General features: G+C 34.8%; 2 long non-coding RNA genes across 6 annotated transcripts in view; one reads left to right on the plus strand and one right to left on the minus strand.

Annotated features, from left to right (window-relative positions):
- LOC112656562 (uncharacterized) overlaps positions 1-24749 on the minus strand; it is a 400328-nt gene that overhangs the window by 79121 nt on the left and 296458 nt on the right. The window contains exon 4 of the long non-coding RNA XR_003134461.3: positions 13329-13446. This is a non-coding gene — a long non-coding RNA (uncharacterized LOC112656562). The remainder of the gene's footprint in view (positions 1-13328; positions 13447-24749) is intronic.
- LOC125754479 (uncharacterized) lies at positions 57-16837 on the plus strand. Of its 5 annotated transcripts, none has more exons than XR_007408812.1 (6): positions 63-190; positions 4246-4280; positions 4772-4948; positions 11464-11544; positions 15299-15457; positions 16535-16837. It is a non-coding gene; the product is annotated as an uncharacterized LOC125754479 (long non-coding RNA). The 5 variants fall into 5 exon arrangements; XR_007408815.1 differs by having other exon boundaries at positions 4779-4948; XR_007408816.1 differs by lacking the exon at positions 4246-4280 and having other exon boundaries at positions 57-190; positions 4779-4948.

Below are 24749 nucleotides of genomic sequence, written 5' to 3' on the forward strand. Positions count from 1 at the left end.
ATTAAATCACAAGGGTAGAACCCTTTTGAGATTAGTGATGTAATAAAGGAGACCATAGAGAACTCCTTCACCCCTTCCACCATGTGAGGGGTTGCAATAAAAGAAGGGCATCTGCAAACAAGAAAGCGGGTTCTCAACCAGAACCGAATCTGCTAGCACTTTGATCTTGGACTTTCTGGTTTCTACAATTGTGAGAAATAAGTTTGCTGTTTAAGTCACCTAGTCAATGGCACTTTGTTACAGTAGCCTGAGCTAAGACACCATGTCTTCTTTCTTTGTTTACTGCCTCATTTTGGTGGAGAACTTCTCCAGTAGCTTCTTAAGAAACTTTCTGAGACTTCGCATATCTAGAAATGTCTTTACCTTTACACTTGATTGATATTAGTGACTACATGACTCCAGATTGGAAGTAATTTTTTCCAGAATGTTGAAAGCTCGGATTCATTTTGTTTTAGCTTTCAATGTGGGCATTCAGAAGCCCTATGGCATTCTGATTCATGATCCTTTGCACATGATTTATTTTTCCTGTATTGAAAATTCTCAGCACTTTGTCCAAAGTACATATGTTTTTTAGGATTAGAATGCATTCAGGTATCACTCTAGTAGCTTTAGTTCCACTTGTACTCCAATATGGTTTTATGAGTAGGAGAAAAATGCATGGAATACTGAATACCCTGGAAGCAATATGACAGCCTATCATCTGAATGTGCCCACAAGGGTGTAACATATATAAATATGTATGCTAATCTGGGAGAAAAAACATCTCCATAAGGAATTGATGAAAGTTTTCATTAATTCTATATTGTGCGTATGGTAGAGGTTGGGCGGGAGGGGGGGGAGGACTAAAGGAGGGAAAGGGAAAAATAGCTTGGACTAGAAAAGGGAAAAAATGACTTTTCTGCTTGACCTTGAAGAATGGGCAGTTTAAAAGTACTGGTAATGGATTTGTATTACAGAGAAGGATAAAGAGAAAAACAAAATGATTCCTAACTCTATCTCACAGAGAAGTTCTCTTGGTGTTTTAAGTACTACTAACAATAAAAATAATACATGAGCAAGGACAGCAACCCCGTGTGGTCATAAGGGGATACTATGAAAGTAAGATTCCTCTCCTTCAAAATGCTGTCTCACATGTCATTGGTTTTCAGTTATTCTCCTGAATTAAGTTAATTGCATATGGAAACTATAAAAAAAATTATCAAAGTTATCAAGTTAGAATAGTATCTTGCCCTTGCTTAATAAATAACAATGTCTTCCATATCACCTTCTATAGACCTCCTCCTTTTTCTTTAATGACTACATGGTATTCCATTGTGCTGACAAAGGTTCAGGAAACTATGGCCTGCAAGCCAAATCTGACCCCTGCTTGGTTTTGTATTGTTCATGAACTAAAAATGTTTTTGTTTATTGGGGTATTTTTTTTTTGCATTTTCAAATAATTAAAGTAAAAAGAGTACCATTTCTATGACATAGGAAAATTACACGAAATTCAAATTCCAGCATCTGTAAATAAGTTTCACTGGAACATAGCCAGGCTCATTCATCTTATGTACTGTCTGTGGCTGCTTTTGCACTATAGCAGAGTTAAACAGTTGTGACAGACACTGTAGAGCCTGCAAAGCCTAAAATATTTACTCTCTGGTCCTTTACAGGAAAAGTTTGCTGATCTCTGGTATAGACTATTTACTTCATTTAACTCAACATTTTGGACTCAGAGAATTTCTAATTCTATGAGTGAAGGGAGTAAAAGTGGCAGCATGAGCAGAGATAAAAAAGACACAAATATGGCAAATCATCAACTAGATGCTCAATGAGTGATCTGGTTAGGAGAGCAATGAGAAACAGAGCAAGAAGGAGATAGGTTGTGGCCGTGTCATGCCATCATTAGAATGCCAGGTAGAGGAAATCTGCCATTCATCTGGCAGTAAGTCAAGAACTACTGACGACTTTGAGCAGGAGTGGGGAATAGCATAAACAGGATCTATTTTAGGAGATTAATCTGGCCATTCAATATGGAATTAATGTAGAAGGTATTGCCAACAGGTAAGGAAATCATTTTAGGATTATTTCAGAAATCCATAAAAAGGGTCACGAATTCATGTGAAGATGTAAATGTACCCTTGAAAATAATTTCCACAGTTCTGAAAATCAAGGAAAGGTGTCTGTGTTTCTGTATGTGAAGCTGTTTAAAAAACACTGAGAATTATTTCTTTCTATTAGAAAAAATATTAAAGTATATCTCACCACTGAAGTTTTGGTCCACTCTCTTTCAGTATACCCAGCTATAATTTTTTAATGTGTTTTCCATGCAGCAAACAACCCAAGAAACTAATTGAGTCATACACTAGTTGCTGAATTAAGCTGGAGTATGGTATCTGATTATTTCTTAATGTATTACTTATAATCTTAAGGCTCAAAAATATGGCAATGTAAGACATACAAGATTGTCTGTTATTTCAAAGGCAAATGTGAAGTACTCATTATAATCTGGTTAAAAATCCTAAATAGCAAGAATGCTGGTCTTCTAGACGGAGTAATTCTAATTAACCTTATAAAAATAAGATTTGTACAGTATGTGGAAAATTAAGGATATAAACAACCATTAAAAGAAAAGCCTAATTACATTATAATAATTATGTTCAACGGACACAATAGGCAATAGTCACATAGCAGTACCATATTTTAAATGCCATCATAAATAATATAAAATGTTAATGTTATATTGTGCTATTATTCAAAATAATATTTTAAATTACCTTTAAACATCGAAATAAGTTGCTCTATTAACAAAGGGATCTGAATGTGTACTCTGTAGCTACAGAGTAGGCTGGACATCAAGCTAAATTATACTAGGAAATGAACAAATAAAATAAAAAGTTAGTATTTATAGCAGGATTTTATATGTATCACTGTGTTTAGGGTTGGAGCAATAACAAGAAGAAGAAAAATAATATTTGGTTCAGTTTTGCTTAGAAGGGTTTTATTTTTCTAAATAAAATAATTTGCCATTCATAATTGGCTGTTCTAGTGATAAAAGTAAGCATAGTGGTTTAGAATATAAACTCCAGAGACAAGAAAAATTGAATTCCAAATTGTGTGATTTGGACAAGTTCCTTAACTACATCAATCCTCAGATCCCTCATCTACTATGATGATAATATCTACCCTGAATTTAAAGGGTTGTTGGTAGGTTTATATGTGTTATGTGTACTTGCCATTGTAAGAACACTAAGTATTAAATAAGTGACAATTGTTATTTTTAATGTAATTATTACTTCCCATCTTAAGTTTTATCCTTTGATGATTGCATCTTAGGGTATAAGAAGATGGAAGAGAAAACTGAAAATCAAGAGTAACAAGATAATAATTACTTCCCTCCCTCTCCCCACCAACCTACTCAAGCACTGGCTTAGGAGAAATGTTAACATTAAGTCCTTTATTACTGTGGTTCATGGCCTTTGATGGGTATTTAAAAAGCATGTTATAGAAGCTGTTCTCAGTGGGTCCCTATCTAAGGGGCGACTCTAAACTCACCAGAATCACTAAATTTGTAATGTCTCATCTTCATCCTTACTAGAAGCCCTTGCAAATGTGACACTATCAGAAACATCTGATTTACATATTTCTCTGAGGCAACCTTCCCAATGTGCTGCTATATTTAGTGGTCTATTTACAAGCTTAAGGAGCCATGTTTCCTAAAACATAGTATCTCCATAAATAGATGGAGAAGTACTTGTGTACAAATTTTGACAACTAGCCCTACCTTGCATATTCTGCTTTACAGTATTTATTTACTTATTTACAGAATTAATTGCTTTATATAAATGGTGTTTCCTAAAAAAAAAAAAAAAAAAAAAAAAACACCTTCTTTATTTAGCACATACTATTATACTAGTCCCTACCTCAAAGATGGTATTTTTCTTTTATGTTATTATATTGTAGTAATTATCCTCATATATATATTTTTTAATTTCAGATGAACTGTGTGGTCAGTAGAAAAATTTCTTGGTTGTATAAAAGATATACAGGGAAATGGATACATGACCAGTTAAAATGAAGACCTCAGTGAAAATAGTTGTTTAGTCAGAACCACTCCAACTCTTGAGTGCTGATTTGCTTTGCCCTAAATAGTATATGCTTTGCTGATTGGTACGAAAGAGTAACTCACATGACTAAGAACAAATCTAGCCAGCTATCTATCCTCCATATCTTGACATGGTCTTGTTTCTCTGTTCTGGCATCCAGTATGGCAGAAACTGTTATGAATTGATAAATATAAGGTGAGTTTTTTTTTTAATTACTTGATTCCCCAAGTCAAGTTTTAGTGCTACAGACAGAAGTAGAAAACAAAATGGAGTGAGGGGAAGGGTTGCTTGTTTTTTAAGAAATGAATGCTGAATTTATAAACTAATCATAAAGAACAGAAGAATGCCAAACTCCATGACAGCTCTCCAAGTTACCCTGTTCAAAATACATACATGAAAAGAATGATTAAATCAGGAACCTGTTGTAATCCATACAAATGCCTTATCAAATAAGGAATACAATTTAGTCAGGGTGAAATTTCAATTGTTTGTGGCTTGAGTACATACGCACAGGATAATAAATTCTACATGGGTATGTGACTAAGAAAAAAAGTTAAGCAGCTGTAAAGTGAAGCAATAAGAGATAAAGTCAATGGTCTACAAAATTGATCTTTACCACAAGTAAAACCTGGTTGATAAATTTTGAGGAGTTCGATCATTTGTTTGTTTTCTCCATAAATGTGAAGTCAACAGGAGAAGCAGCATCAGCTGACCACATTGCTACAGAGAGATTTTCTTAAGAACTGAAAAGTCATAGAGGAGAAGGATGAGAATAAGGAAAAGGTCTTGAAAGCAGATGAAACTGATCTATAATGCAAGAAAATTCCTTCAAGAAGATTCATATCCAAGAATGAGAAGTAGGGGTAAGATATCAGGTAGCCGTGGGCAGACCTATGTATATTTGATGGTAACCCAGCTAGCTTTAAGATTAAGTTATATTTATTCTATCATAAAATCTCCAGGACACCGGGTGCAAGAAAGCATTGTTCTGTGCAATATATACTTAAGCAAAGAAAAATCCAGGAGCAGGGCAAGACCAGCTGCATTGTGTCTAATAATGTTGGTGCTCTAGTGGTATTCCTACATTTGCAATGTTTCAAAGTCTCAGCTGATAGCCTTTGCAAATGTAAAGGGTCTACTGTATTTACCTTGAAATATATTTGTCATACAGTAAAAAAAAAAAATCTAGGGTTGCTTTCAGATGGTACATTGCTTACATTTAATTGATTTCATTCTTAAGATATAAACATATTTAGCTAAGTCTATTTGTTACTCCAATTTGAACCAGATACATTAAGCATAGCTCTCTGAAAGAGATACTCATTAACTTCAAGTCAAATTGAAATCTCATTTATAAATGTGCAATGCTCTCAGATTCCATGATCTAAGTGAGTGGCAATAGGTAAACAAGTATTTTTAGGAATATGTTTTAAAAGAAACCTAATCTTTATTTCCTAAGGAGTGCACAGAGTTATTTAAGGTGGCCACAAATTCCTCCCAGATCTCTACTCAAATTGTTATTAATTACTAGAATGTAATGGCATAAAAAAGAGAGGTTGAAATGAAGTCTTAGGATATGAGATCTACAGATTCAATTGTGTAATGAACATTTACTCCACCAAGTGTGTTGCTAGTGTTTCATATTAAGAAAAAGGAATCATGTAGTGGATTATATATCTCGAGAACCCTGATTAAATGTTTTTCATACATATTTTCAAAAAGTTGCATCTTCTTTGTTAGTGAACAATGATCTGATTTATTTCACTGTCTCAGTGTGATTTGCCACAATTGTGATTTGCCACTACTATGTGATTTACATAGTAGTAAATACATTGACTTAATTTTTTTAAAAAATTATTCCTTAATGGCACAAGTGACTTAGCAATAAATATACTTTTTATTAAAAATGTGTTTCCATTGTAACATGTTAAGATGTCACTCTTTGTGATGATGTAGAACATACAAGTTAATAGTTGAAGGCTACTGGAACAATTGTATATGAATAGGGGATAACTGAAACATGGAAGGGCAGATAAAATGCCTTATAATGTCAAAAGTTGATCTCTGAAAGAATGACTTCTTTGACATGTTCTTGATAGCTCCATTACTTAATGAGACATTGCCTCAGAAACTTAATGGGCATCACATTGGTTGTACGACTTTGCAATGGTAACATACTTGTACCACCTTGGCAAATACCACTGGACTTTATTTTTGTTGCCTTTTCCTCTGTGGTTTTGTTTGTTGAGTTAGATAGTTGGGATAGATAGTTAGAAGGACTTCAAATGCCAGCTAACATATTTGTTTTTGTGCATGAGTCTAACATCATTAGAAATTATTGATTTCACCTGATGACTAAATAAGATAGTCAAGATATAATTCATCTCGAAATAAGTATTTACCTATGAAAAATCATCCAAATGATTGTTTTAGTGTATGTATGAATGAATGTGCTTTGGCAGATCTTAAAATACTGCTGCTTTATATTCTACATTTTTAGGAATAATGTTTCCCTTTTCAATATTTCAAAATGATGTCATTGAGGTTAAACTTCATCTTTCTTTTTTTATTTTTATTTTTGTTTTGTTTTTTTTAATTATTTTATTTTTTAATCTTCATCTTTTAATTTATGACTAGGATGAGAGCTCCATGAGAACAAGACTTTGTTCCATTACATGCTGCGACCCAGGGCCTTAAACAGTGCCTGGAACATAGAAGGCATTCGACTGAATCAATAGTTGCTTTGGGGCTATATGATCAGTATAGCTGTAGAGATTTTAATATGCTTTTTCCTGGCCATATGGCAAGATCCTTTGTAAAAGCCTATGAAAATTGTAGATTAGAGTTTGCACTTGCTTTTAAAGTAATATCAGGAGCTAGAGTCTAGGTTTTATTTTCATCACTTTTCTGAAATTGCTATTGCCATTAATAGACAAATACTTACATTTAACTTTGGTCCTCATTCTAATCAAATTCATTTCACCTGCTGATAATCTACATCAACCCTTCCATCTTAAAACTCTACCTTTTTTTTTTTTTTTTTAAATTCTCTCTGGTTCTCCTCCTGCTTTTGCAAATTCTTGGCTGACTCCTTCTCTGTAGGTCCTAGAAGGGGTAATCTCTAGGTAATTAGTCTTTTATTTATTCTTCCCTCTTATAAGTTTTATCTAAAGCATCTTATTAAGTTTCATGTTTTCAAGGGCCATCTCCATGTTCCTGATTCTTCAATCTCTACTTCAAATCATTTCTTTCTTAAATTACAAACTGATACTTTTATGCAAATGTTCACATGCACTTCAAACTTTATGTTCAAAATAAACTCATTCTCTTCCTCCTCAAACATATTATCACTCTTTTATTCTTTATTTTAATTGTTTTGTAAATGAGTTGGGTTTTGACTGAAAACTTTTTTATTATGTTGGGATGAATGACACAGAAGGGATGCATCTGATGTTCATTGTGATGTCAAGGGGAAAAAAGTCTTTCCCAGTGAATAAAGTTAATTTTTTCTTTAATTTTTAAGATTGAAAATTTTGGACTACTTTATGTGCTAATAATGGGATATCTGGGGTAAGTGGCAGAGTGACTCACAGGATCTCATTTCCAAAGACAAACATAATGAAAGGAAGTAGATGTAAGGGCAAACAATCCATTGGCAGCACTCAAACAACAGAAATGGCGCATGTGAGAAACACATCTTTAAAAGCTGGCCCCTCTGTGTAAAAGAGGAAGACTGTATCAGTCAAGATAAACCAGGTCTTGTCGAGAAGGCCCTAAATTTAAAAATGTTCACTAGTCACTCACATAGTCTGTTCCAAATTAGCTGATTCTCAGCTCAGCTTCTTTCTACAGGTCAATTTAGCATTCCACATTGTTTCAATCCTGTAAACCTATATATTAACACATGCTCTCTTATTTGTCGCAGCAGGGGAAGGAAGGACTAGATAATTAAGAACTAGAAATTAAAGCACCCAGAAGCAGCATACACTATTTCTGCTAATATTTTACTAGTCAAATTAAGGCATTTGGCTCTATCTATAAAGAAATGGGGAATACAATCCATCCATGTGCTCAGAAGTAGAAAAGAGTTGGATACAGTGAACAGTAGTAATATGTGCCACAATAAATTTCCAGGGAAGAAAGCACAATTCTACTTCTGCTTTTCCAAAAGCATTCAGGAAGGGGAAGAAAGCATTTAGTGGGGAGAAAGGAGAAGTGAAAACACTAAGCTTGGCAAATGTTCAATAACATCCCCACAGTCTTAGTTCTGGAATGCATGTCTCACCTGCCACCATGCTGAGGTAATAAATGAGGAAAAATGATAAAATCTCACCCTGTGTCTTCCCCAGATAAAAGGCAGATAAGGAAATGAGAACTAAGCCTTATCTAGAACTATCAGAAAGACAAATAAGAAATTAAATATTATTATAAAAATTGCTAAAGATGGCCTAGAGAGAAAAGCAGATAGGGTACCATAGAATAGCATACTACCCACAAAGCAGGAAGTTCCCTGGTTAAATTCTGTAAGATTTGCCTAGCATTTCTGCCCTTTATCTGGAAGAGGAGTGGGAGAGTTTTCTGGGCAGAAACTAGTATTACAGGATGGAAAAATGGCCTATAAGAACTTGTTCTGCTGGATATTAAGTAGCAATAACACCAGGCACAAGGAACTGGCCTCATGGGAGTCTGGAGGGGAATCATTTTGTCTACTTTTACCACTACCTCTTTCCAAATCCTCCAGATCTGATCACTAGAAGGCAACAGATCCACTCAAAATTAGAACAGTTTTATGGTAATAAATTTCAAATCTCACATAAAAGGAAAAAAAATTCTTTGAAAAACACTAATTGACCCCAAAACAAGAAATTAGCCCTATATCTTTTGAAGAAACTGAATACACTATATTTTTTTAATCTTACCAAAAAAAACCTTAAAATTAGCTGATGTCAACAGTAAATTCTATTAGGTATTTAAGGAAGAAACAATACCAGGCTTACACAAATTCTTTCAGAAAATAGAGGTAAAGAGAAAATACCTTATAAATAGTTTTAGGAGGCCAGTATAATATAAAAATTTGCTGGAAGCATTGTAAAAAAAATGAATTTACAGGTCAATATCCCTCAGAAACATGGATCCAAAAGTACTTAACAAAATATTAGTAGGTTAAATCCATCAATATGCAAAAAGGATAATATAGCATGATCAAGTAGGGTTTATCCTACAAACGTCAGGTAGGTTTAACACATGAAAATAATACTAAGGGAATAAAGGACAAAAGCCATGTGATCATGTCAGTAGAAAGAGAAGAGCATTTGACAAAATTCAACACGTGTCCGCTACAAACAAATAAACAAGCAAAACTAAGTATTAACTAGGAATAAAAAAGAATTTCCTCAACTTGGTAAAGGTCATCTTCAAGGAAATCTATGGCTAGTATCATACTTAATGGTGAAATATTTTATACTTCCTCCTAAAACTGAGAATAAGTTAAGCATGGGAAAAAATGGTTAGAACTGCTTTTATTCTTAGATGGTATTGTTGTTTATGTAGAAAATCAATTGCAATTCAATAAACCAGTGGCAAACAGTTGAAATATGAAATGAAATCCCTTTGCAATAATGTCAAAAATATGAAATAGGAAAGTATTTAACAAAAGATATTCAAGAGGCTCTACATTAAAAACTATCAAAATATTACTGATGGAATTTAAAGACAACCAAAAAAAATGAAGATATGTACCATGTTCCTGGATTGGCAGATCAATACTGGTCTGATGTAGATCATTAAATAGCATTGTACCAATGTTAATTTCCTGGTTTTGAACACTGGTACTATGGTGATGTAAGATGTTAGCATTAGCAGAAGCTGGGTTGAAAGATACTTGAGAACTCTCCGATGTTTCTGTGAATTGCCTGTAACACTAAAAGCATTTAAAAATCTCAAAAATAAAATTAAATGTCTATTATCTCCAAACTTATTATAGATTCAATATTTTCTAATTACAATTCCATTAGAAATTTTTGCAGGAATTAACAAGCTGATTCTAAAATTTACATGAAGTGCAAAGGGCTTATAATGTCCAAACAATCCTGAAAAAAGGAACAGAGTTAAGAATTCCCATTTTAATCAAGGTTTGCTGTAAAACTACAGTAATCAATAGAGTGGTACTGCCATCTGGATAGACAAATAGATGAATGGAGAGGAGAGAGTCCAGAAATAAATCCACATTTATACAGTTATTTGTTTTTTGATAAAGGCAACAAAGTAATCCAAAAGAGAAAAACATATGTTTAGCAAATAGTGCTGAAATAACCGGTTACTGATACAGAAAAAAAGAACCTCAAACTCCTAACTTATATCATACACAAAAATAAATTTGAGATGGATAAAGATTGAAACATAAAGCTAAAACCATAAAGCTTTTCAAGGAAAACATGAAGAAAGCTTCATGACTTGGAAGTAGGCAAAGATTTCTAAGATAGCAATAACCATAAAAAGAAATAATTGCTAATTTAGACATTATCAAACTTTGAAAACATCATTATATGAAATAATGCACAGACTCTGAAAAAAATTCACAAAATATGTATCTGACAAAAATAGTATCTAGGAAATAGAAGTTCTATAAAACAAGAGACAACCCAATGATAAATGTGCAAAATATTTGAACAGTTATACAAATTAGCCAATAAGCATGTGAAACATTCTGTCCTTCATTTGTTACCAGAGAATTTTTTTCTAAACTACAATGAAATACCAATACACACTACCCCAAGGATAGCTAAAATTGAAAAGAGTGAAAAACTCCAAATATAGTAAGAAAGTAGAGGAATTAAAACTCATCTATTACAGATAACAATGCCAACAACCATTTTGGAGAAAAAAAAAATCTGGCAGTTTCTTATAAAATTAAACTACATACCTGATGACTAGCAATTCAATTCCCATTTACTCTAGAGAAATGAAAACATTAACAAAAACCTTGTATAAGAATATTTATAGCACCTTTACTCATAATTGTCAAAAACTGGAGAGTGCCCAGGTGGCTAGGAGAATGAATAAACTAGTGTGGTATATGCACATAGGAGAACATTATCCAGTGGGGGAGAAAAAAAAGGAAAAGCAGTGCCACAGACAAAACATGAATGAATCTCAGAAATACTATCCTAAGTAAGTTAAGGAGAATGTATATAAATGGGCATATGTCACATAAGTCCAACTACATGAAATTCAAAAACTGCAAAAGCTACTCTATGGAGGAAGAATTCAAACAGTGTGGTTTCCATTGGGAGTTTAACAGCAGGAATTGGGAAGGTACATGAGAGATTTTTCTAGGGCAATGGCAATATTTTGCTTTGTTTGTTTGCTTGTTTTTTAGTAACCTCTACACCCAGCCTGGGGCTTGAACTCACAACCCTAAGATCAAGAGTCACATGCTCTTTTGAGTGAGCCAGACAAGGTATCCTCAGTATTATGTTTTTTTTTTTTTTTGCTTCTGTTTTTTAAGATTTTATTTAATCTATGAGAGAGAGAGAGAGAGAAAGAGAGAGAGAGACAGGCAGAGGGAGAAGCAGGCTCCATGCAGGGAGCCCGATGCGGGACTGAATCCGGGGTCTCCAGGGTCCGGCCCTGGGCAGAAGGCGGCACTAAACCACTGAGCCGCGGGGGCTGCCCACTATTATGTTTTGATACTGGTTTGAGTTACACAGATGTATGCATTTACCAAAATGTACAGTATATTTACATAAGATTTATGTATTTTGCTGTTTGTAAATTTTACTGTAATTATCGAATCCTTGTTAATGATATGCATAATGAAACATTTAGAAAAAATTACCTAATGTCTGAATTTAACTTGAAATGCATAATTTGAAATAAGATTATCAATTTAACTTGAAATGCATAATTTGAAATAAGAAAGATTATCAAATGGGTAATGAATAGAAAGATAGTATGTGGGACACCAGGATGGCTCAGCGGTTGGGCACCTGCCTTTGGCTCAGGTTGTGATCTTGGGATTCGGGATCGAATCCCACATCAGGCTCCCTGCGAAGAGCCTGCTTCTCCCTCTGGCTGTGTCTCTGCCTCTCTCTTAGTCTGTGTCTCTCATGAATAAATAAATCTTTAAAAAAAAAAAAAAAGAAAGATGAGTATGTGATAAAGGATATATAACTATCTGTCATTAATTGCATCTAGGAAGTGAGTATATGGCTGTTTACTGTAAAGTTCTTTTCAGCATTGATGGATCTTTAAAATTATTCTTTAAAATCTGGGAACTTAAAAGAATCATCTATAGTTGGGTAGTTTCAGTAACTGGTGACTTAAAAGTATACTCCAATATTATGTCAGTGTAATTTATGAAAACACTCTGACCGAGGAGGAGCACAGTAAGCAGAGGCTCAGCGAAGCTACTGAAAAGTCCCATCAGTGAACAACAATGATCAGTATCTAGATTTGGAATATCAAGACACAGCTCAAAGTGAGGTGCTGGCAAATGCCTCTCCCTTCCTCTTCTTCCCTCTCTTCCTCCACTTTCTATTTGCACTTGCAAGTAGGCTCCTGGGTCAAGCCAAAGAGACAAGTCAGATGGAAAAGTTAATTTATTTGCAAGGACAAGAATTAGGGGGCGGGGCGGGGGGCACAAGGAATAGCAAGGTGCCAGCACCTTTTGTCAGCATGTGCAATCATTTAAAATATCATGTTAAAAAAAGTAGGTTATGATGGTTCCCTAGGGTTAAATGATCCAGAGTAATAGGGAAGGAGAATTTCTCTCTTGACAGCCAGCTTACCCTTCGCTCCTGACATTTACTTACTACTCACCCTACTAACAAAACTTATTGTCCTGATTAAGTTAAAAGTTTATTCCCAGGACTTCTTAAATTACTGTTGATTGTTTTCATGTATCTACCTTGCCTGAACTATTTAACACAATTCAAAGGTGATAGGTTAAAGAAAGAGAGAGAGAGAGAGAGAGAGAGAGAGAGAGAGGTCTGAAGAGAGACTTAGGTCTGAATAGATAAGATTTTTGTTTGCTTGTGGTTTTACAATTAAATTTTATATATCTGTATCTGGTGATCTATTCAGTTTGTGGATAAGGCAAGGGTTCAGAGAGATATGAGGAAATTTCAAATTTGCCATTGTTGCACATAACCCAAATTAAAAAAAAAAAAAAAGTGGCAAGATTTCCCCACGATTGAGCAATAAACACAGGAGAAACTGTAATGGAAGCTCATAAAAAGTTACCCTGGGAATGAAGAGAATGAAGTTCTAGAACAAATCAGTCATAGATCTTCAGTAAATCACTGAATTCCTTGGAGTCTCTGATTTTCTGAGGCCCAAACACATTTGGCACACACGGAATCTAGGGTTAATGTCCAAAAGGGTGGGAACCAAAGGTTAGAGTTTATTAGAAAGAGGATGTTCCTACTAGAAACTTGAATTATTGCACAGAAGGAGTAAATAATTAAACCAATGGTCTCTTTAGAATAACATCAGTGCTATAACATACTATGGTATATTAACAATAAACCAATCAAGCAATGAAACAAACAGGAGCTGTATGAAAGCAGAGAGGATGAGGACTTTTTTTTTTTATTGTCCAAATTCCTTCCCCCAAAATAAAGTGGATTTCTTTAACCCATTGGATACTAGACATCTAACTTAATAACTTATTGTTGAGCACTCAGGCTTGATTTCTAGCTTAGAGACCCTCTTAACCACTCACTTCAAAAGCTCACCTCAAATTCATCTGAACTGCATAAAGATTTCAGTAGGAATCACCGCCTTACCCCTTGGGGACAGAGTCGATAAGTGTTCCACAAAGGCAACCAACTCAAATCCAAGTCTCTAAAGAGTGATCATTTATTTGAGTCATGTCTGCTGGAATTTGTGATTCAGCTATGGTTAAGGGAAGCTGAGTGGTCAACCAACATGCTTACCCTCATTAAGTCTTTGAACCAGCATCTTGATTTATTATATAAATTTACTTGAGAAGTTAGACAAATCATAAATAACTTGAATGCTTTCATTTAAAATACTTAGTAACCTAATTCAGCAATAATTTATGATACATTTTTAACTAACCATAATATAAACATGAAGGAAAGTAATTCTCTCATACCTCTGGCTTGTTAGAAAGTCATTCTATTTTCTACTCTGTCCCAATTTGCTGTATTCAATTGATTTATGGAACCTAATCTTTAGGGTGAAAAAAAAAAAAAAAGAAACTTAACACCAGAGGAGGATATACTAGTGGGATTATGGAACTTCCTTTTGCTTCAAAAAAGAATTCTTGCTGAAGCCTGGTCTAATGTGATGATTAATTTTACAGAGCTGTCCCTGACCGATGTCACTATAGCAATGAAAATAAACTATGAGACTAGGATTCAGCCAGAGGGGAAAAGTTCATTAAGAAATAAAAGTAGGGACAAAATTGCTCATTAAAGTGGCTAACCAGGGTTGTTTTATGAGAAGATGGGTTAAAAAAAATAATAGAGGGTTGCAATGTATTTTAAAGCGATGAATTCAAATGTGACTCATAAATTCCGGTTTCAATAAAATTCTGTGGAACATAACAGTTTAGTTCCATGGAAAAAAAGGATAGTTAGTGGACCCTATTATAATATTTGAAGTATTCTAACATGAAACCTGACTTGCCCGCAACGGCAAGAAGTAGACCATTAACTTCAGAATTGTCAGAAAGAGAGAAAGAAAGAAAGAAAGAAAGAAGGAAAGTAAAAAGAGAAAAAGAAAGAGAAAGAAAGAAGAGAAAATGAAAGAAAAAGAAAAAAGAAAGAAAAGGACAGAAAGGGAGAAAAGGAACATAATTATTTTCTTAGCCTTGGGTCTGGTCCAAGGAGAAGAAATTCCCACTTATGATGCCTCTATCTAAATTTGAATGCAACAATTTTTTTCAAGAAAACTGGATATCATTTTTAGCAGCTTCTAGCACTTCAATGAGCTCTGAAGGAGCTACTTTAAGAATGATTTGGTCCATTAGAAACTAGTCAACACATGTAAGAGTTGGATCCTTCCTTAGCTACAGATGTTTAAAAATAGTGCTACATCTTCCTGTGGTTCTCCCTCATGCAAAGCTAGCCAGGTAGGTAGATAGATTGATAGAGATATCCTAGATGTAGAAGGCTGTCAGATACATAAAGCATGTGTGATATGTAGATACTGGTTTTCAACATTTCCATTATTTTTTCTTATAGAAAACTGATGAGCACATTTCAAAATGGGAGTTAAAGCTTTGTATTTCAGTGTCTTTTAACGAGGACAGCAATATAGCCAAGTGCAGCTGCTTTCTGCCAAAATGCAATCTGACATTTGGAAGAGTTTTGTATGGAGAAGCCAGGAGTCTAAGAAATCAGGTATGTACAATAATGCTCCAGATTAGCCAGTCTAGCCAGTTTGGAAATAAATTGATTATTCACTAAGCATTATTGTTTTCCCATCCTGGACCCAGCATTGTGTTGGGTGATAGGAAAGTTTCTGTCCCAGAAGCTTCTGGTATAGCAGAGAGATATGGGAGGGAAAAAACTTACCATTAAAGAATTGGTAAATATTTTTTAAGAATTGGTAAAGAAAGCAATAAAGCTTTACTTTTACAAAGCAGACACTAAAGTTTGGAAAGAAATTTTGGTGCGCTGTAGGACATTTGGGGAAACTTCATTCATAAAGTAAAATTGAAATGGGGCTTCCCTATCGGGCCACAGTAGGGAAGAGATAAATTCAGAAAGCTTTTGGTTTGAGGCTAGTTCTGGTCTCTAGCAAGAGTTATGTTTGTCAAACCAATTGGGCAAACACAAAAGCATATAAGAGGGAAGAGTCTAAGTAAAGTGGATTCAACATATGCAATTAATAGGATAAAGGTTAAGCAGCTAATGACACATTCATGGCAGTTGCTATGTATTAAATATTTACTCTGTGCAAGACTACTATATTACAAATATCACAAGCACTGAGTCATTTACTTTTTATAAAAACTTTATAAAGTGTATATTACCGCCCATTTTAGAGATGAGAATACAAAAGTTAGTGAAGACTAAGAAACTTGCTCAAAAACACAACTAAAAAGTGATTGAGCCACAGTTCAAGAGCAGAATAATCTGGGCTCTCTAGTAATAGTAGGGCAGGAATATAAGAGAAAAGTCAGGATAGAGTAGAGACTGCCAGAAGAAAGACTAAGACTGTTCTGGGGCAAAAGAAAGGAGATTCAGCATGATTCGCTTTTCTGAGAAGGTTTGGGAGAGGTGGTTAAGGACCAGATCTAATCCCATTAATAATAGAGCTGAGCCTAAGGAAAAAATTATTTTGTCAATTAGCCCATTTTATCTCACTGACTCTACTTTTGAGCTATTTTCTTTGTTAAAAGTTTTATTGTTTTCTTTGTGTTATCTTGCAAATTAATTATATATGTATATATATATATTTTTTTTTTTTCTCAGTTGAGCTTCATTGTGAAAATGACACTGGATTTAAATCAGAAACCCTGGTTGGAAGCTTTGTTGGTCACTGGTTGCTTGTCTGGGTTTATCTTGGGCACGACTCCCTTCCTAAGGCCCCTTCCAGCTTGCTACATTATTACTACATTCCATGCCAACCACAGTTGCCTAATATTAACTGATTGTGCCACTTTTGAATTACTGCCTGGGAAGCAGGACCTACTGATTTTATTTCTTTTATTACCCATGACCCCACAGAAAGGCAGATTGGCTAGGAAAAATAAATAAATAATGTGGGCTAGTAAATGCTTTTGGTGCTTACTTACCCTCAATCTTTTGCTCACCCCTCTTTATCCTCACAGTCTCAATCCCAATTCCCATCTATTTTGGTTTCGGCTGATTATATTGTTCTTTTATTTAATTTTTCCCTTGCATTTTCCATTCACTTAGAATAGGATCCCACATTAAATGAGGCTCCAGGCTCACTTAAGGATGCATTTTGCAAACTAAATAAAGTAAAATCATCAGTAAATTCCAAATGCTTTATTATGCTCCTCTACATACGTACAAATTCCAGTAGGGCTTTAGTTATGAAAACAATTCTAAGACAAGCATTCCAGATGCAATTAATAATTTTTTTCTAACCATGCCATTTATTCTAAGTGTATTAGAAGGCTCTAATATATTCAACTTTGGGGAAAAAATATTTAGAGACAACTTGGGCAGATGGAAGCCAAACCAGAATTTTTTTTAAAGATTTTATTTATTTATTTATTCATAAGAGCCAGAGAGAGAGAGAGAGAGAGAGAGAGGCAGAGACACAGAGACACAAGCAGAAGGAGAAGCAGGCTGCATGCAGGAAGCCCGATGCGGGACTTGATCCCAAATCCTGGAATCACACCCTGAGCCAAAGGCAGATGCTCAACTGCTGGACCACCCAGGCGTCCCCAAACCAGAACTTATTATAAATTTCTTAGTATATAAGAAAATGCTGAAATAAGGATAAGCCAAGATCTAGCAAAGAAAACACAGAGTTGTGAGATAAATGGTTTTGTAACTTCCAAGTCACCTGATCTGAAGTTCTGACATCAAAAATTATGCTATAAGAAAGAGATTTCAACACTTACACTGTCAAATCTCTTTATTCTGGAAGAAAAATCAGGCTTAGGAACATTAGCTAGCTGGTTAACAGCAGAACAGAGACTATAACTCAGACTTTGAGACTTTTGTTTAGTGTCATCTCTAACATTTCACAGATTTGCCTTTTCAAGTCAAGAACAAAATAGCCCAATGTTTCTGGCTCTTTTCCTTGATTGTTTTATATATTGGACTTTTGTTTGTCCTTGTTGCCTTCTAGGTTTTTTAAAACTAGTATTAGTTCTTATTTAAAGCACTAACTGTATTTTTGACACACTCTCAGCTGAGAAAGACAGGATTCTTAAAGGTCAGAGAAAGGTCCATTGTAAATATTTCCACTCCTTTGAAGCAGCCTCCCTGGGACTTTCAGGAGGATGCTTCTTGTCCTTACATAGTGGTCAGGACAGCAAGAGTATGAGGGACTGGAATACTCCACTTCTGCTACTCCTTGTCAAGTTCTTCTGTTCTAAAAGATTGCTTCTAGAACACCATCTACAGAGATGTGATTCTTTCTCTAGACTGCCAGCAGCTGTCTTTAGGCCAAGGGAATATTTCTGGATTCTCACAGGAATATATATGTGCCTATTTATGTGTATGTATGTGTGCATACATACGTGTATATATGAGTGCGTGAGCAAAGTAAATTTTTTGAATACTGGATTTTTTTTCTTCCCTATATTTTCATGCCCCAAAACATGAAAATAAAAACAGTTCTTAACTCTTACAAAAAAAAATAAACAACAATACACATTTGAGATATTCACAAAAGTAGTATTCACTATATATTAGACTTCAGGATTATCCACTTATATAGAAAAATATCCTCTGCAAATCTCACTCTCAAACACACATGCACACACCTGTGTAGTTCAATCCTTTATAAGCTTAGTTCTACTTCCATCTGTTTATAGTGAACAAAAAAATCAATGGCTTATAACACTCAACTCTTGAACTTGGTGTCTCAAATTTCCACCATAACTGCTCTGAGGGCTTTATAAGAACAGAGGGAGTGGGATAAAAGTTTAAAAATGTATTATCCATTCATTCTACAGATGGCAGGGCCCAGAAGGAGAGAACACAGGACAAGAAAGTTTTAATAAGCCTTGGAGATGGAACACTGGTAGAAAGGGCAGAGACAACTGAGAAGCTAGGTTGTGAGTTAACACTAGGCTGGTTTGGGGGGTGTTGGGGAGAAGGAGAAATTTCTAAAAGTTGGAAAGTGGCAGAAGTTTGCCCAGTTGGATTCATTCACTATACAATTTTTACTCAAGGAGTTGGCAGATGTATGTCCAATCAAAACTCATTCACTTTATCGTTTTTCTTAATTTAGTCTTAAACGTAGTTTCTAAGAGGTACATCCTTAATAGCTTTAGGAGACAGGTTAAGTAACTCACTGTGTAAAATGTACACTAACAACAGCATTCACTAAAACCAGAGAGTTAATAGCCCTGACTTCCTCAGGTTAAACAAAGTTTGAGCAGATCTAAGTCAGTCTATACCGAATCTAAAGATCTTTGTATTGCAGCTCCAGCTTTCTTTTGACATCCATTTGTGTGATGTTTCTCCACTTCTTCACCTTCAATCAGCAGGTATCTCTAGGTATAAAATGATTCTCTTATAGGTAGTTGAAGGTAGGCCTTGTTCTTTTTTTTTTTTTTCCCATTCTGACACCCTACGTCTATTGATTGGAGCCCTTAGTCCATTTACATTCAATGTAATTATTAATAGATATGTATCTTTTGCCATTTTATTATTGGTTTTGTCATTTCTGGAGATTTTCTGTGATCTTTGTCTTTGTCACTTTTGGTCTTTGTCATTTTTGGTCTCTCTTTTGCTATCAAAGAATCCCCTTTAATATTTCTTGCAGGGCCAGCTTAGTTGTTACAAACTCCTTTAGTTTAGGTATTTCATTTTCTCCTTGGAAGAGGTCTAAAACTTCAAGTTATATTACAAAGCTGTAGTGATCAAAACAGTATGGTACTGGCACAAAAAATAAACACACTGACCAATGGAACAGAATAAAAAGATGAGAAATAAATCCACAACTATATGGTCAAATAATATTCAACAAAGCAGGAAAGAATATCTACTGGGAAAAAGACAGTCTCTTCAACAAATTGTGTTGGGAAAACTGGACAGAAACATGCAAAAGAATGAAACTGGATCATTTTCTTACACCAAACACAAAACTAAATTCAAAATAGATTAAAGATGTAAATGTGAGACAGGAAACCATTAAAATCCTAGAAGAGAACATAAGCATTAATCTCTTTGACCTCAGCCATAGTAACTACCTTCTAGATATGTCTCCAGAGGTAAGAAGAACAAAAGCAAAAGTAAACTATTGGGACTTCATTTAAATAAAAAGCTTCTGCACAGTGAAGGAAACAAAAAACCTAAAAGGCAACTTACTATATGGAAGAAGTTTTTGCAAATGACTGAATTTCATATTATTCATATATTATTTCAATAATATTTCAAGAATACAGAAATACTAATTCAAAGGGTACATACACCCCTATGTTTATAGCAGGACTATCAACAACAGCCGAGTTATGGAAACAGCCCAGGTATCTACTGACTGACAAATGGCTAAAGAAACAGTATATATACAATGGAATATTACTTAGCCATAAAAGATAATTAAATCTTGCTATTTGCAATAATGTGGATGGAGCTAGAAAGTATTATGTTAAGCAAAGCAAGTTAGAGAAAGAAAAATACCATAAGATTTCATTAATACATGGAATTTAAGAAACAACAAAAAAAAAATGAACAAAGAGAAAAGACAGCGAGCGAGGCAAACCAAGAAACAGACTCTTATCTAGAGAAAACAGTTACCAGAGGAGAGGTGGGGGTGGGGATGGGTAAAATAGGTGATGGGAATTAACCGGGGGGGAGGGGGGGGCGGGGCAGGGGGCACTTGCTGTGATCAGCACCAGGTGTTATATGGAAGTGTTGAATCACCGTATTGTACACCTGAAACTAATATTACACTGTTAACTAACTGGAATTTAAATAAAGACTTAAAAAATAATCAAGATCTTTGTAAATTAATTTTGGTTTTCTGCAGGTATGTACTTCATCATGGTGATAGACTTCTTTGTCAAAATGGTGTTCATGATCCTAACCTTAGTAAAATCTTTAAGAATGAAAACATGATTTCAAAACATTAAATAATATGGGTGTTATATATGCATTTTCTATCTCTTCAAGTGTAGAGTGATATTTTATTTTCTTACCTGAGTTATATATTTCTAGAAGTTTAAAATATTCTCTCAAGCATCAACTAGATGTCATTGACCAACTGATGTTAGGTACTAAGTAATACTCCCTCAAATTCATAAATTGTTCCTATTAATTTCTCCCAGATTTCAAATTGCTTTGATCTGTTCTGAGTGATTTGTCAATTCTAGAATCTGCAATGATATAGGTCAGAGGATCTTCTAATATGCTATTCATTTAGATGCCACAAAAAAAGCATAATCTTTTAAAAGACCTTTTAAGTCATCTCTGGGAATTCAAATTTAATTCAGCTTTATGTGGAGCTACCAAGGCAAATAATAGGACAATTGAAGAGACAGATAATTTCTACAAATAGCTAAATTTCCACATAACAGAAAAATAGCAACAGTATCTAAGCTAACTATTCCTTTTTAGGATCAGCAAAATCCTTTTACACTTATTACAAGCTATATTCCAATTTCAGAAACATTAAGATGTGAAAACTGTGCATGTTAGTGTCAATGAAATACAAAATAGGTAAACCTCTGCTCCTTCACTTTTACATAGTTAAATTACTCCTGTGGTTTTGACACTTTTATTATCCTTTAGTCTGGCATGTTCTCAGTCTCAACTACTCCCAATTGTTCCCACGCACCAATGCACCCAATATATCTCTACAAGTTTGCTCACTTGCCCTTCAGGAACCCTCCATGTCACTTTTGCTTTAATCCATTTTTCCCCTTCAAAGAGTTCAGATATTTAAGCTATTCACCAACCATATCTCTCCATCTTTTCAGCTGTTCACAGCTATCCTTTAAAGTATTCACAATAGCTTTCCATCTTTTCGCTGATAAACTTTTCAAAAGGGTCCTCCATACCCCTACTTCCGTACTATCCATGAGCAAGTCATAACCTTGCAACCTGGCTTTATGCCTCCTCATGCTAATGAAATCATTCTCGTTTAGGTCCTGTTGAATTCCTAATTGCCAAACCTATTGATAGTTCCTTCACCCTTATTCTAGTACACCTCAAGCATTTGGTCTCTTTGTTCGTTATTGATAACCTGATTCTCTTTCCTTCTTGGCTTCCAGCTCCATATTCTCCTGGTTTTCGTTTTCTCTTCTAATACGTCTTCCCTTCATCTTTTATTTAGTCCTCTTCTTCCCTACTACCCCACCCCCCATAAAAAGTAGCTATTTTTATGTAGTTTCTTTATCTAAATCTAACACTTGACAACTGCCATTCTCATACCTTCCACAATCACTTTAGGTCAATGATTCTCAAATTGTGATGGTCATGTCATAGTTCTTCGACATTTCCAGGGCTTCTGTTCATTTCCCTTTGAATGACATGGTTCTACCTCAAATTGGAGATGCTCACCACCCAAACTCATCATACCTCTCCCCAACCTCACTATGTTTTCTGATTTTTTGGAAGGCCAATGCCATTCTCCCAATCATCAAGACATGAAAACTTGAATTCACTATCAACTTTTTCTTTTCTTTTATCCACATTAAGTTGGTAATCAAAGCTTCTCTGTTTAAAAATGCCTTGTTTCTGTTCCTGCTCTTTTATCATCCCCACTGTTCTCATACTGGTGAAATTATTTCTTGTTCGATTATGTAAACAGTCCCCTACAATTGGTCTCTTCTTTGCCCTAATCCACACCCCCAATATATCTCCCAAAACCTACATGACTTTGATCATATCCTCCCCTCATAAAAAGTTTTATCAAACACTTATTAATAACCATCTAATAGTTTAGCCCTAGCCTAGAATTTAGAATATCCCATAAGTGAGCCTAACCCACATACTTTTCAAAGCTAATATCACATTTGTGTTATTCAATTTAAAGCTTAGCCAAAACAGTCTCAAACATCTTCTGGACTTTCAGCTCTGTCCAGAAATCCTACATGACCCCAGTCTCTACTAACCTTTATTCTCTACTGCTATTATTTTAACTCATCTATTCTTCTTACTGATCCCTTATAATTCCTGCCTTACTCATAGCAGAAGACTGTCCTGCTTCATAAACAAAAAGGAGGTACTGAACAGGGACTCTCAAATAGTCCCTACTCCCAACATAAATGTATCCTCATCTTCCTGCTCATCCCTGCTTGTTGTCTACTCTTTTCTTTTTCTTTTTTTTTTTTGTCTACTCTTTTCTTATAGCTTCAATAAGAGTGAGTTCTTCCTGTCTAGCATCTATCCCTCCATCTTCTCCTGCATCCCATATCTTCCAATTTCTCCCAACTGTCCTTTCTATGCCATCTGTACCCTCTCTCTTCAACTTGTCACTGTCTATTCTTCATCTGATCTTCTAATTAAGTGCATCTCTTTTCTAAAAAGTAAACTCTCTCCTGACCGTAAGCTCTCTCTATCAGTTATTTTAGCTTCTCCTTCCTAACCAAGTTGATATTCTGGGAAAAGTAATTTGTATTCACTGTCTTATAAAGTGAATACTTTCCAACTCATTGCAATACAGTTTCTACTCCCATCACTACACTAAAGTGTTATTGCCATGGTTTTTGATCATCTTATAGTTGCTAAATCCCTGGGAGATTTCAGTCCTTATTTCAATTGATATCTTTGCAGCATCTGAAACTGTTCTTATTAAACTACTTATTAAAATCCACACCTTCTTTGTTTTAGGTGACACTCCTCCTTTTGGGTTTTTCTCTTACCCCTCAGATCATTTCCACTTACTCACCCTTAAAGGCTACCATTTCTCCATATCTTCTCTGAGTATGATTCTCTGTCCTCTCCTCTTCAGGCTCTATCCAAGTGATTTTTATCTATGTCCACAGCTTCAACTTCCATCATTTTGCCAATGACTTCCCAAATCTATCCTTAAGCCTACAATTCTGTCAATATATCAGAACAATAAATCCACCTCCCCTATGGTAAATACCTCTTGTCATCTCCAACTCAACCTCATAAAAAAATTTCATTTTATTTGTTCAATCCTTTGATCCCCAACCACCACTGAACCGAACATGTTCATCCTCTTTTGTCCCTGCCTAGCTACAGGCACAACCACCCAAATAGTCATCCAAGCCAGAGCATCCAATTATTCTTCTCATTCTGTTCATTCCATCACCTTAATAACTTGTTAATTCAAACTTGCCTGGATTTCTACTGCAATTACCTAACTAGTCTTTGCTTCCAGTCTTGTCTCACACATTTATATTTCAATCTGTGTGATGCATCCAGAACGATGTTTCTGAAATACAGACCTGACTATGTATCTTAGAATTATTTACATAAGTTTTCACTGCCTCCAAGATAAAACCCAAGGTGTCTGACTCCACATCCCACATTTGTGGAAATTCTTGGTGAGGCAACTGAGTATCCAGGATCAGAGACCACAAAACAGAACAAGAAAAATGGTGAAAAGACATCAACACATGTGTTTTACCAGCTATGTCTACCTTCCCTCAGTTCTTTGCTTATTCTTCTTCAAATACAGAATTTTTTTAATGTTATTCCAATGATAGTATATAGAGAGCTCAAGTAGGTTTTTAAAAGCAATTTCACACTCGCTGCTTAATCTTTTTTTATACTCTGGGAAATATACTTACAAATAGATTTTGTAGATGAGAAAACTGCAGCTACATGATTTCAAGTAAACCACCCAGGATCACTAAGCTAGTGAGTACTACAACTGGATCTTGAAAGCCTATATTGTGTTTTGGACTCTATGTTCTTTTTACACTTATTACATGACACTTCTTTTTTTTAATGATAACAAATATTTTAGGTATTTATTTTAGAAGAAAAGATCTTTCCCTTTGTTTTTGTTTATTTTTTTATTGGAGTTCGATTTGCCAACATAGCACTTCTTAACCTACTTCTA

The sequence above is a fragment of the Canis lupus genome, chromosome 37 (genome assembly GCF_003254725.2).
Source record: "Canis lupus dingo isolate Sandy chromosome 37, ASM325472v2, whole genome shotgun sequence".
Taxonomy (NCBI): Eukaryota; Metazoa; Chordata; class Mammalia; order Carnivora; family Canidae; genus Canis; species Canis lupus.